Raw genomic sequence first — 14,725 nt, forward strand, 5'->3', positions numbered from 1 at the left:
TATAAAGCGAACACTGCCATGTTTACTTTGCTGACGCTGATACATCGCAAGCCGCAATGTATCAGAGGGGTGGGAGGAGGGGACGGAGGCTGGCAACACTCGCGGCGGGGCCCGATGCAGTCACTGTACTGTAATACATCGGACCCCGCTCACGGTAATTATCACATGTAAAGTCTATAATCTTCAAGCAGTGTCTCTGCTTTAAACTAGGGCAATCCTCTGTAGTGCAACTCACTATGAAAGCGGCAGGCAGAACGGCAGCGTAACCTCGCGATTCTCACTCATTCATGGGAAGGAAGTGGGAGGAGCATTAATGAGTGAGAATCACGAGGTTACGCTGCCGCTCTGCCCGCCGCTTTCATAGTGAGTTGCACTACAGAGGATTGCCCTAGTTTAAAGCAGAGACACTGCTTGAAGATTATAGACTTTACATATGAAAATGGCTTCATTACACTCTGCTTTCTTCTATACCAGTACTCACTATAAAAGCAGCGGTCCTGCCGGCGCGTGACGTCACTCACTCGGTCATGCTCCTCCCACTTCATTAATGAAGCTGGCAGGAGCGTGACTGAGTGAGTGACGTCACGTGCTGGCCGGACTGCTGCTTTTATAGTGAGTACTGGTATAGAAGAAAGCAGAGCCATTAAAAGATTTTACATATAAAGTCTACTGTGTGCCCTGTGGTGTAATGGGGGTCACTATTCACACAGGGACAATATACTGTGACACATGATACTGTGACCAGCATAAGATCATCTTATGCTGGTCACAGTATCATATGTGTCACAGTATATTGTCCCTGTGTGAATAGTGACCCCCATTACATAAGATGCTATATATGATGCTACATCCCCCGTAGTAGTGCGTCACCCAAAGGTCCCCCATAACAGTGCGTCACCCACAGTTCCCCCCATAACAGTGCATCACCCACAGGTCCCCCCATAACAGTGCGTCACCCACAGGTCCCCCCATAACAGTGCGTCACCCACAGGTCCCCCCATAACAGTGCGTCACCCACAGGTCCCCCCATAACAGTGTGTCACCCACAGGTCCCCCCATAACAGTGCGTCACCCACAGGTCCCCCCATAACAGTGCGTCATCCACAGACCACCATTAGTTCAAAACCCCTCCAAAAGCACACCATTAGTTCAAAACCCCTCCAAAAGCACACCTTTTGGTTCAAATTTTTTTTTTCTTATTTTCCTCCTCAAAAATCTAGGTGCGTCTTATCATCAGGTGCGTCTTATAAAGCGAAAAATACGGTATATGTCTTTCTATAGAGTGAATATATTACTATGTGACTGAGTGTACTGAGAATGGCCAGACAGCCTGTGTCAGTCATTGTAGAAAGGGCTAGAAAGGAGGGGCTGTGAGGAACTGTTATGGAGAGTTAGGGCTCATTCAGACGACCGTATGAATGGGTCAGCTTCTGTTCCGCAAGTTTGCAGAACGGGTGTGGACCTATTCATTTCAATGAGGCCGCAAAAGATGCGGACAGCACACTGTGTGCTGTCCGCATTTGTAGTTCTGTAACGTGGCCCCACAAGAAAGATAGAGCAAGTCCTATTCTTGTCCTCAATTGCGGACAAAAATAGTCATTACTATCATAGGGTCGGGCATGTGTGGTCCAAAAAACGCGGAAAGCTCACGGCCGGTATCTGTGTTTTGCGGATTTGCAATTTCCAGACTGCATGTCACGTACCGGTCAGGACAGGTAGTGGATCCTCTGGACCAGAGAGGCGATGGCGCGGGTTGTACTAGAGGACCGGTTCTAAGCAGTTACTGGTCTTCACCAGAGCCCGCCGCAAAGCGGGATGGATTTGCTGCGGCGGTAACTATCAGGTCGTGTCCCTTAGTAACAACTCGACCTCTCTGGCTGGTGATATGGCGTGGTACACAGGGAGAAGGCAAGAGCGAAGTCGGACATAGCAGCGGTCAGGGCAGGCGGCAAAGGTTCAAAGGCGAGTGGACGGTAGCAATGGGTACAGCAACAGGTAAGGCAAACTAACATAGGAAGGAACGCTTTCTCTGAGGCACAAGGCACAAAGATCCGGCAGCAAGCTGTGGGAGGAGAAGGTATAAATGGGCAGTGCACAGGTGCAGCCTAATTAAGTCAGCACTGCCTCTCACAACCTTAACCCTTAATAACCCCTTTGGACCAGTCACCAATCACCGGTGCACTGGTCCTTTGAATCTAAGAGTCCCGGCGCGCGCGCCCCCTAGAGAGCGAGGACGCACACGCCGAGACGCTGGAGTGCTGCCTGGGGGCATACGCTGTGAGTGCTCCGAGGCCAGCAGGGGACCCGGAGCGCTCAGCGTAACAGTACCCCCCCTTTGGTCTCCCTCCCTTTTTGGTACCGAAGAATTTGCGGATGAGACTGCGGTCCAGGATGTTCTCTTCCGGCTCCCATGACCTCTCCTCAGAACCGCAGCCCTCCCAGTCGACCAAAAAAAATCTTTTCCCCCGGGAGATCTTGGTCGCCAAGATCTCCTTGACAGAGAATATATCAGAGGTACCGGCGAAAGGGGTGGGAGAAACAAGCTTGGGAGAAAAACGGTTAAAGACAGCAGGTTTAAGAAGGGAGACATGGAAGGAGTTATGGATTCGAAGGGAGGGAGGAAGATAAGAAACTTGATTGATACGACTCTTGATTTTATAGGGTCCCAAGAAACGAGGGCCCAACTTGTAACTTGGGACCCTAAATCGGATGTACCTAGAGGAGAGCCACACCTTGTCACCCGGGCGAAATTCCGGTGGAGATCTGCGTCTCTTGTCAGCTTGAACCTTCATACGGGCAGAAGCCCTGAGGAGAGCAGCATGGGTTTCTCGCCAGATGGAGGAAAAATCCTGTACAAGACTGTCAACGGCAGGTACAGAAGAAGGAGTGGGAGACTGTGGCAGAGGTGGAAGAGGATGACGGCCGAAAACTACAAAGAAAGGAGACTTGTTAGAGGCAGAGGATTGTTTGTAGTTGTAGGAGAACTCTGCCCAGGGAAGTAGATCAGCCCAGTCGTCATGGCGTGAGGATACAAAGTGACGCAGATAGTCACCCAAAATCTGGTTCACCCGTTCTACTTGGCCGTTAGACTGAGGATGGTACGAAGAAGAAAAGTCCAATTTGATCCCGAGCTGAGCACATAGAGCCCTCCAGAATTTGGAGACGAATTGTACCCCACGATCCGAGACAATATGTTTGGGAAGGCCATGGAGACGGAAGATGTGTTGGAAAAATTGTTTGGCCAACATGGGTGCAGAGGGTAGACCGGGCAGGGGTACAAAGTGAGCCATCTTGGAGAAGCGATCCACCACGACCCAAATAACGGACTTGCCATGGGAGGAGGGAAGATCTGTAATAAAGTCCATGGCGATGTGAGACCAGGGAACTTCAGGAACAGGTAGAGGCAAGAGGAGACCCGCTGGTTTCTGGCGAGGCGATTTATCCCGGGCGCAAATCATACAGGTCTGGACGAAGTCCGAGACATCTTTCTCCTAAGAAGGCCACCAGTACCTTTGGGAGATTAGTTGGAGAGACTTTAGCACCCCTGGATGACCGGCAAAAGGGGAGGCGTGGCCCCACTTGAGAATTCGCAGCCGCTGACGTGGAGGTACGTAGGATTTGCCAGGAGGAAGAAGGCGCAGGTCCACGGGAGCCACTGTAATAAGGCGTTCTGGAGGGATAATATATCGAGGTGTTAACTCGTCGCCCACCACATCAGAGGAGCGAGACAGAGCATCTGCCCTAATGTTCTTACAAGCCGGACGGAAATGGATCTCAAAGTTAAAGCAGGCGAAGAACAGAGACCAACGAGCCTGACAGGGATTTAATCTCTGAGCAGACTGGAGATAAGCCAGGTTCTTGTGGTCCGTGAAGATGTACACAGGATGTGTGGCCCCCTCGAGTAAATGTCTCTATTCCTCCAGTGCCAATTTAATAGCCAGCAGTTCCCTGTCCCCAATGGAGTAATTTCTCTCTGCGGAAGAGAATGTTTTAGAAAAGAAGCCACAAGTTGAAGTTTTGCCCCGGGAAGACTTCTGGGTGAGGACAGCTCCGGCTCCCACCGAGGAGGCATCTACTTCAAGAGAGAAGGGCTTGGTGGAATCTGGTCTAGAGAGAACGGGTGCAGAGGCAAAGGCGGATTTCAGGGACTGGAAGGCTTCCTCGGCTTGGGAAGGCCAGGATTTGGGGTTAGCTCCTTTTCTAGTGAGAGCCACGATAGGAGCTACCAGAGTGAAATAGTGAGGGATGAATTGCCTGTAGTAATTCGCAAAGCCCAGAAATCTTTGTATGGCTCGGAGGCCAGAGGGACGTGGCCAATCCAGAACCGCCGAGAGTTTGGCTGGGTCCATTTGAAGTCCTTGGGCTGAGATAATGTATCCCAGGAAAGGCAGGGAGGTCCGTTCAAAAAGACATTTTTCAAGTTTAGCGTACAGGCGATTTCTCCTAAGACGAGTAAGAACTTGTTGCACATGGACCCGGTGTTGATCCAAATTGGAGGAAAAGATGAGGATATCATCCAGGTATACGACCACGCAGGTGTAAAGTAAGTCCCTGAAAATGTCATTGACGAATTCCTGGAAGACAGCAGGTGCATTGCAGAGGCCGAAGGGCATCACCAAATACTCAAAATGGCCCTTCCCTTGTGTTAAAGGCGGTCTTCCATCAGATTATAGGCCCCTCGAAGGTCCAATTTAGTGAAGATCTTAGCCCCTCGGAGACGATCAAATAGCTCAGAGATTAGAGGCAGAGGGTAACGGTTCTTGATGGTAATTTTATTAAGACCTCTGTAGTCAATGCAGGGGCGGAGGGAGCCGTCTTTTTTTGTCACGAAGAAAAAACCGGCCCCAGCAGGAGAAGAAGATTTTCTTATGAATCCTCTCTGTAGGTTCTCACGTATATAGTCGGACATGGCAAGAGTCTCAGGAGGAGAGAGAGGATAAATTCTGCCCCGAGGTGGAGTAGAACCGGGTATCAGGTCGATCGGGCAATCATAGGATCGGTGAGGAGGAAGAACCTCAGCTTGTTTCTTGCAGAACACATCCGTGAAGGAATGGTATGGCTTGGGCAGCCCAGAAGGCGGAGAAACTTGCGGGTTCTGTTTGACCAGAGCAGGCTTGAGACAGCGGTCCGAACAGGAGGAGCCCCAACGCAGGATCTCACCGGTGGACCAATTCAGGACAGGACTATGACGTTGAAGCCACGGCAGACCCAGGAGGAGTTCGGAGGAACAGAAGGGAAGGACAAAGAACTCTAAAGTCTCGGTATGAAATATTCCGATGTCCATCTGCAGAGGCTGGGTACGGAACTGCACGGTGGCAGAGAGTCTCTCACCGTTAACAGTAGAGATGAAAAACGGCTTGGGTAGATGGATTACTAGAATACAGTACTTGTCAACCAAGGAGGCGTGAATGAAGTTGCCAGCTGAACCGGAATCCAAGAAGGCGGCTGCGGAGAAAGAGGACTTGGAAGAGATGATCATCTGCACGGGTATGATGAGACGTAGAGAGGAAGAATCCACACCTAGCAACGCCTCTCCCACGCTTACTAGGTGCGAGCGTTTCCCGAACGCGGTGGACGGAGAGGACAATCTCTAAGGAAGTGCTCGGTACTGGCACAGTACAGACACAGGTTCTCGTTTCTGCGGCGGCTTCGTTCTTGCGGAGTCAAGCGTGACCGATCCACCTGCATGGCTTCCGCGGCGGAAAACCCAGTAGCGGGTTGAGGTGGATGCGGAAAAAACGGGAGCCAGACGAGGAAAGCGTCTAGGACGAGCTTTTTCCTTTTCAAGGAGGAGTTCCTCTTGTCTTTCGGCGAAACGTTTGTCTATCCTAGTGGCCAGCAAGATGAGGTCACTAAGAGTTGAAGGAAGCTCACGTGCAGCCAGGACGTCCTTTACTTCACTGTTAAGTCCTTTCTTGAAGGTGGCGCAAAAGGCTTCATTGTTCCAGTTCAGCTCAGAGGCCAGGGTGCGGAACTGAATGGCATAGTCACCCACGGAAGAGCCTCCTTGGGTCAAATTTAGCAAGGCAGTCTCTGCGGAGGTAACCCGGGCAGGCTCCTCAAAAACATTCCGGAACTCTAGGCAGAAGCTCTGGACGGAAGTGGTGGCAGGATCTGCGCGGTCCCATAGTGGTGTAGCCCAGGCCAGGGCCTTCCCGGACAGTAAACTGAGAATAAAGGCTACCTTGGCTCGCTCAGAAGGAAACTGGTCGGACAGGAGCTCGAGGTGGAGAGAGCACTGCGACAAGAACCCACGGCACTGCTTAGGATCTCCGTCATATTTGTCTGGTAGGGACAAACGGATTCTGGAACCGGTGGTAACTGCAGGCGGAGGTGATGCAGCAGGAGCAGACGGAGGAGCTGGCTGTCGCAGAGAAGGCAGGAGCTGCTGCAACATAGCGGTCAACTGGGCCAGCTGTTGACCCTGCTGGGTCACAATGGTGGTGAGGTCCTCCAGGCTTGGCAGGGGAACATCACCGGGATCCATGGCCGGATCTTACTGTCACGTACCGGTCAGGACAGGTAGTGGATCCTCTGGACCAGAGAGGCGATGGCGCGGGTTGTACTAGAGGACCGGTTCTAAGCAGTTACTGGTCTTCACCAGAGCCCGCCGCAAAGCGGGATGGATTTGCTGCGGCGGTAACTACCAGGTCGTGTCCCCTAGTAACAACTCGACCTCTCTGGCTGGTGATATGGCGTGGTACACAGGGAGAAGGCAAGAGCGAAGTCGGACGTAGCAGCGGTCAGGGCAGGCGGCAAAGGTTGGCAAGAGCGAAGTCGGACGTAGCAGCGGTCAGGGCAGGCGGCAAAGGTTCAAAGGCGAGTGGACGGTAGCAATGGGTACGGCAACAGGTAAGGCAAACTAACATAGGAAGGAACGCTTTCTCTGAGGCACAAGGCACAAAGATCCGGCAGCAAGCTGTGGGAGGAGAAGGTATAAATGGGCAGTGCACAGGTGCAGCCTAATTAAGTCAGCACTGCCTCTCACAACCTTAACCCTTAATAACCCCTTTGGACCAGGCACCAATCACCGGTGCACTGGTCCTTTGAATCTAAGAGTCCCGGCGCGCGCGCCCCCTAGAGAGCGAGGACGCACACGCCGAGACGCTGGAGTGCTGCCTGGGGGCATACGCTGTGAGTGCTCCGAGGCCAGCAGGGGACCCGGAGCGCTCAGCGTAACACTGCAAAACACTACGGCCATCTGAATGAGTCCTTATGAGATGGGAGTCTACAATGATTGTGGACAGATCCCTGAGGATAGTCATCAAGGAGAGTGGATTCTAGTGAGACATATGAGAAGACTGAGGCCAGGGGTAGAGACAGCACAGCTACAGGAGAGCGGCTGGGACAGTTACCACTGAGAGGGGCAGTTGGAAGCTAAGGGGAGACCTGTGTTGGTGGTTTGTGGGAATCTGCAGAGACTGATATTGTGTCACTGTACAACCCAGACTTATATATTTCATTATTGAAGTAAAGTTGTGTAAAATCTTCCACCTGCCTGGTTCCTGTGCTTCTATACTACACTGGTTGTGCCACCCTTACAAGCCCACCTCAAGAGTCTTCATTCTCTTACGAATCCTACACTAACTACAGGGTAACTAACTAGAGAAGCAGGTAAACTAAAGGGTCCAGATCAAATCAGTGACTGACACAAATATGGTACATCTGCCATGGAACTGCTGTCTCAGGGCTGCTAAAGTTGTAGTCCGTATAGAGTTCCCAAACAGCCAGTCCTGATGTTTCCAGGTTGTCCATGCAGTGTCTGGTCCAAAGTGACAGTTATTGAGGTCAGATAGTGGTCCAGGTCAAAGCTAGGTCCAAAAAAGCCACATGGATCCTGGTGAAGTTTTGTAGGCTTAAATCACCATGAGCACCCTCCACTTTTTGGAAAGTATTCCAAAAGTGCACTCCACAAATGGGCTCTAGTCTGCCAGTAGTTGAAAATGTGCCTCCTGTTGTCTAAGCTGCCTCTTGGAAAAGGCCGCATCACATGGGGTGACAACCAAAGGCTTTGTCAGTCACGATTACAAATGATACCGGTCTCCTGCAGATTAGGCAGTCTTCTGGACTCTGGAAGAACGATCTGGTTGGCCTGAAGCCTTTTACCCATTCTGGAAGCATTGAAGATACAGGCATCTAAAGTGCTTTCATAGGCCCGATATCCACAATTATATCCAGCAGTGATCAGCTTATCGACAAAGGACCCTTCTAACAAAAATCAGCAATTTCCCTTATAAAGGGCTACAACACTTTGCTCAACCTAATGTGAACCCTAAAGTTTGTTCCCAATCGAAATCATCTATAAAAGGATGATATTTTCAGCTGTTGCAGATGCCATGTGGACTGACAACAACTCAACCTTATCCTTCTATGATTTAAAGACATTAGAGCAGTGGAGTGTGTTGCACTCGGGGGAGTTTGAGCATCTGTGCCAAAGTATCCGTAGTTCATTGTCTTCTTAACAAAGCCAAAGACTTATCAGCACCACTCGTATTTTCCATTTTTCTCTCTAGGGCAGGACCTCCGCCTTTTTCCAGGATCCTATGGTCATTGCCCTGTTATCAGCAAGAAAAGTGATTATCTAAGAAGGATACAACAGAATAACAGAATTTATGAGAAATCAGAGCTATAACGAGTTGGTTATATAGTACTGTAGATAGAACCCAATTTGTTTAAAGGGCTTGTTTCACTGAGAGAACTCCTGTCAATATATCCTGTTAGGACATATCGATGTCATAGAGGGTCTCCTATTAAAGCCTCCCACTGTGACCCTGAGCAGAGAGCCACTATCAAGCAATAGTTCCCAGTGTTTCCGACCCATCTTTGTTCAGCTATTGATTAGTATAGCTGACTGTGAACTCCCCAGGTAATAAAAACTGCCAGCCAGTGGTGTACCTTTCATGGAGGCAGACCACTGGCCCAAGGTGGAAGAGGGAGATCCATCACAGAGCAGCTTTTATTGCTTCCTGACACAGTCAAGTGTTTTTTTCTGCAGCCGCCACTAGGGTGGTGCTCACTGCATAGAGATTCACACACTTTCTACTAAGTTCTAGCTGTATAAAGTCCTAGGTACTGAGCTCCCCCTAGTGGTGTTTACAGACATCCAGAGTTTAATTATTCATAATGGGAATAGAAGCAGATAATTTGGAGTAACCAGCTTCATGGCCTAAATACCTTGAAAAATATTCATTTTTAATCCCCACAGCATATATAACCTCTATTCAAGAATACAAAATGGGTATCTTTTCCACCTCTTAAATGTTTTTAAATGCAGCGCCCCCTAGGCAAATCTATATAATTTTGCATCTGTAAATGCCCAAAAATACAAGTATTTTGGGACAAATACATTTATATTCTACTCAACAACAGAACCCTAACAAGCCCTTGAACTCTACCTGGGCGATCTTGAGCTTTATAGATAAAACACAATATGACATTCCCAAAAAAGAACTCAAATTTTTAGGGTACAGCCACATAGTTTTCTGGATGAGGTTTTGAGGCAGATCTGCTAAAGCCAGAATTGGGTTAGAAAGAAATTGGAAATATAAAAAAGGAATTATACTTCTCCATGCTGGTGGATCCACTTCTGGCTGCCACGGTAGGTAACAATAAGCCCTGAACTACCCAGCACTGTCCCTACCTATTTGCCAGATCCGCCCTAAAAGACAGCCCACAACTGGACGGCAGTCCCTTCCTAAATAAGTGTAAGGTCCGAATCAGGGAAAGGAAAGCAGGGAGACAAATAACAAACGACTAGTGACAGAATAGCACAGAAATCGGACCACAAAAAACAGAAATGTACCAAGCCAAGATCAATACCAGGAGAGTCCAAACCAAATCTAACAGAACCAGAGACACAAAACCAGGGGTAGCAGGAGTCAAAACCAGGATATCTCATCAAGTCCAAGGGGTCAGACAGGAGGTAGAGTCAGGGAACAAATCAGAGGTCAGGTATCCAAGAGTCCATAATGCTGAAAAGTACTAGTGAGGCAATTTAGGTATAGGTTGCCTGTTTAAATAGGCTGGGGTTCCGGGCCATATGACGCACCCGACGTCACATGACCCATGACGTCAGCGTGCCTAATGTGTGAACACCAGCTCTGATTGGCCAGCGCTCCTCCACGGGGAGACCCGACCTGTCTCCTGTAAACCAGACACTGGTGGCGTGGAATGTTGCACTAGCTTTAGCCAAAAATCCTGCAGACAGATCCTCTCGAAAACCTCATCCAAAAAACTCTGTGTGGCCGTACCCTTACCCTATTTCCACATTAGCGAATAAAGCAATACTCCAAGTATGCAAACAATGTCCCCCTCCTCCCTGTAAACTTTTTTCGTGAAAAATTATCCTTCATTAGGAAAATGTATTGGATTGAAGCTGCTAAACATGAAGAGCAAAAGGTTAAATGAATTCCTTCTTCATGGTATGGGGCAAATATATTACCTTACTTCCTTGGGAAACCCGAACTAAGTTACATTCATGTTTTTCTACCACCACATGGTACCTCGAATGCTTATTGATTAATAATTCCCCCGTTTCTACCTCTTAAACCCCCCTCCGAATGTCCTGATTTTACCTGTCTTCTCATCATTCTCTTGTATCAAATTGGGCGGAGGTCCGTGCAATTATCCGGCACCCATTGCCAGATATTGCCCAGGACCCCGAGTGGACTACGGGGTTACCTAAACCCTTTGATACTAAAGGATGTGAGAATGAGAGTGGAGATTGGCCAATGTGTTATTAGTTAAATCTTTGGTTTCATCTTTGCTTTTCTTTGTTGTGTCGTGGCTGCCCAGGTGGTCATCCTGGTCTCAGTGGTTACTGTCCAACATCTACTATGAGTTCCCTTAATACAACCATGTGGTTTTCTCTTCATTCTTCAGTTATAATTAACTTGGTTGGAGTGATCTTTGGAGAGACGGGCGGTGGGAAACCCTCAAGCACGTACGTGTTGGGGCTGAATTTAATGATATGTGTCATACATGTTTTACAAGCCTTTGTAATCTAGGTGGTTTCCATGATTTGGGAATGTGCTGACTTAACATCCAATTTTCCCAGAGATGACTTCATGGAAATATGTTTTAGTTCGGTACTTTCACACTAGCGTTATTCTTTACCGGCATTGAGTTCCGTCACAGGGGCTTAATACCAGAAAAGAACTGATCAGTTTTATCCTAATGCATTCTGAATGGAGAGCAATCCGTTCAGGATGCATCAGTATGTCTTCAGTTCAGTCTTTTTGACTTTTCAGGACAGATAATACCGCAGCATGCTCCACACTTTTGGACCGCCGTGTATTAATTTCAATAAAATGTAAAAACAAGTCAAACCAGATAAACATGAAAAACACCATACGGCATCAGGAAGAGATGAGCAGAATGGGGCTGTTCCCCAAAAGGGCGCCGTCACACACTGCAGATTTTATTGCAGCAAATCAGTTCCATTCACCTGAATGCGGCTTGCAGAAATCCACGTGCTTGCCGCCCGATTGAAAGGAATGGAACTAATTTTCAGTTGTGGAAAATTCTGCCGCGTGTGAAGGCGCCCTAATAGGGAGTATATACATGTATTTGTCCTGTGGTAGACCAAGCTTTGGACTTAAAACTGGCATACAAAAGATACAAACACTGACGCCATTATGATATTGCATACGATGTAGTTTGAAGCTGGAAAAAAAAATTCAAATGGGGTGGAATTGGGGAAAAAAAAATAACGCAATTCTGCCAAAGTTTTATGGTGTACCTTATGTGGGAAAACTGACGTGTGTCCTTCATTCGTCAGTATAATTATAGCAAAATCAAATTTTTCGAGTTTTTCTTGTGCTTTAATACTTAAAAAAAAAAAACTTTGGAAAAAATGTATTGCAAGTCAACACCAACCACTATCAGGCAGGAGAATGGCCAGAACCAGGGTGTGCCCCAAAAGTTAGAACTGTGCTCCCATCATTACACGGCCCAGGGGAGTGTCAGAGTGAGTAACAACTACAATCACCATTCTTGCTACTATCACTCCTATCCTGTCCTACTAGCCTGGGCTCGTCATGTGTATCTGTGTCCCTTTTGATGCACCCCATAATCTTATGTGCCTTGGTAGTAGCTTCCTGACCCTGATTTTACAGTTATAAGGGATCACTGTACTTCCACACATCTTTACATAAGGGTGCATTCACATGACCATGGGACGGCGGTGGCAAACTGTAGATCCACAAAACACGGGCACCGGCCACGTGCACGCCGCATCGCGGTGCAGATCCATTGACATGTCCTATGTTATGTGGCGTGGAGGCACAGACCCAGAAGGACTCATCACGTGTGGCCCCTACGCTTCAGTACCCGATGCAGACGCTATACATGAGTGGGGCTCGCCAGCAGTTCTCCTCTATACTGCGCCGATTACCGAAACGCACGACAAAGGTGCAAGACTAGAAGTCAGGGCCAGGCATGATGACATTTACACTGCCTGGTCCTGTCAATCAAAGTGCAGAGGGTGCAGGCAGGAGGAATGGAGCCTCTAGGAGTAATGGCAACGCCCCAGTTGCTCCTAGGGGCTTATCTGCATATAATAAAAGTTTAGTTCCCTAAGAAATAAAGCAACAGATGAGGATGGGACCAAGACTGCTAGCTTCTGCTGACCTGCACCCTGCTTCACTACAATGATTCTGATGACATAAGACTCTTACCTATGACACTGGCTGACCTGTTACATGTGCACTTGGCAGCTGAAGGCATCGGTGTTGGTCCCGTGTTCATATGTGCCCGCATTGCTAAGAAAAACTAGATTTTACTATATGCAAATGAGCCTCTAGAAGCAATGGGGGCGTTGCCATTACTCCTAGAGGCTCTGCTGTCTTTGTAGCTGCCGCACCCTCTGCACTTTGACTGACAGGGCCAGGTGTGATCGCATTTACATTGCCTGGACCTGTCAATCAAAGTGCAGAGGGAGCGGCAGTTGCAGAGTGTAATGACAACGCCCCCATTGCTCCTAGAGGCTCATTTGCACATATTAAAACATCATTTTTATCAGCAATGCAGGCACATATGAACATGGGACCAACACCGATGCCTTCAGCTGCCAACAGGTCAGCCAGTTTCTGTCACGATAGGTAGGTAAGCGGGGAAATAACCAAACACTGGAAAACAAACAGAATAAACAACTAGGCCCAAAAGCTAGGGAGAAAATGGTCACCTCCTAGCGATCCCTAAACTGCTGTGCCCATGTGCATACCCTTAGGGTGGATATGCACATGCCCTCGTGCCTAAACCTGAACACCTTGGGCAAACCCTAAGCAGCAGGGAAAAGGGAAGAAGCAAGCGTCTCCCTAGAGGCCTAGATAAAACACACAAAGGGAAAGGAAGGAGAGGACTTATCTTGAGCAGAGCTGGTGCAGACGATCCACCAGAAATCAAGAGCTCCCAGGAAAGAACTATAACCCACACAGGCCACTGGGGGGGAGGAGGGATAAATAGCCTCGCTCATAATCAACCCAGTACACCTGAGGGAAGATGGATCCAGCTCAAACCAAAACAAAGAGAAAAATCAGACATGTGCAGCCAGCCTGGCAGATCTCCGCACATTCACAGGGCAAGGCGTGACAGTTTCATACGTACAAAACTGCTGACAGATGCCCTTTTAAACAAGAGATTACTACCTTCACCGATCCCAGTCACTGCCGTTCTACCATTACTTATGGTTCCTGTCTCATCAGGCAGGAAAATACCTGGAGATGCCCTCTCAGCCGCCCACTGGAATGGAATTCACGGTATGTGTGCGGTGCGGTTGCACCACGGCTTTATGATGTGGCACTACCACCAAGTGTGCGCCTGGCATAAAGCAGCTTTCAGACAGATGTAGTGTAATATTTGTTCCCGCCGCGCATCTAGGACAAGCATCCGGTTTTAGTCACGTTTTGTCTGTTTATTAGCAAAATTATTTATTCATGGAAAATTACGCTCTAAAGCCCAATTATCAGGAAGACGGCGTCATAGTTTTCTAGAGAAGGATTTGTTTTTCTGGGGAATGGCAGCGGGCCAGCATTGCACAAATTCCAAGTGACTCCTTGCAAATAAAAAAGGAGAGGGATGAAGTCGGTGACGGTGCGTGGATCCCCATTACCATTAATAACGGGCAGGGGAGTGATAGCACAGCGGTGACTACCAAGGCACAAGGATACAGACGCAGGGCTCGATTATGCCTTTATCTCTCTATAAGAGGGTAATCTTCCATTTCATTTCTAATTAACCGTCTGCTTAATGGTCCAAGTACTATGCAAAGTCAGAAATCTCATTATCTCTCCAGATCAGCCGTTCAGCACTTCCAGCCCCTGGTGGATCTTCATGCCACCAGCAATATTTCTCACCATGGCAGCCCCCCTTCATCCAGGTGCACTTTACAGTGCACTGAGCAGGGTAACATTCCCCGCACTGCGCATGGGTTCTACAGTATATGGCTAAAGAGCGCCACCTAGTGATCACTCTGCCACATTACACCTCAGCGGAACGAGGGGGGAAAAAGGAAACAATCACATTTCCTGCAAATTCATCCGCAGATTAAAAGGTAACTCGGCTCTACTTCGTGTCGTTATTTTGCTGAATAATAATGAATCTCCTCGGTCGTTTACTGAAGGACGCATGCGCTGTAGAATCACTTAGGACTACATTTCCCGACATGCTCCTGTTAGCATCGCGGTGCCTGATGAGCGGGATTTCCGTACTATAAAAACTCGCTTTA

The sequence above is a fragment of the Bufo bufo genome, chromosome 6 (assembly GCF_905171765.1).
Source record: "Bufo bufo chromosome 6, aBufBuf1.1, whole genome shotgun sequence".
NCBI lineage: Eukaryota > Metazoa > Chordata > Amphibia > Anura > Bufonidae > Bufo > Bufo bufo.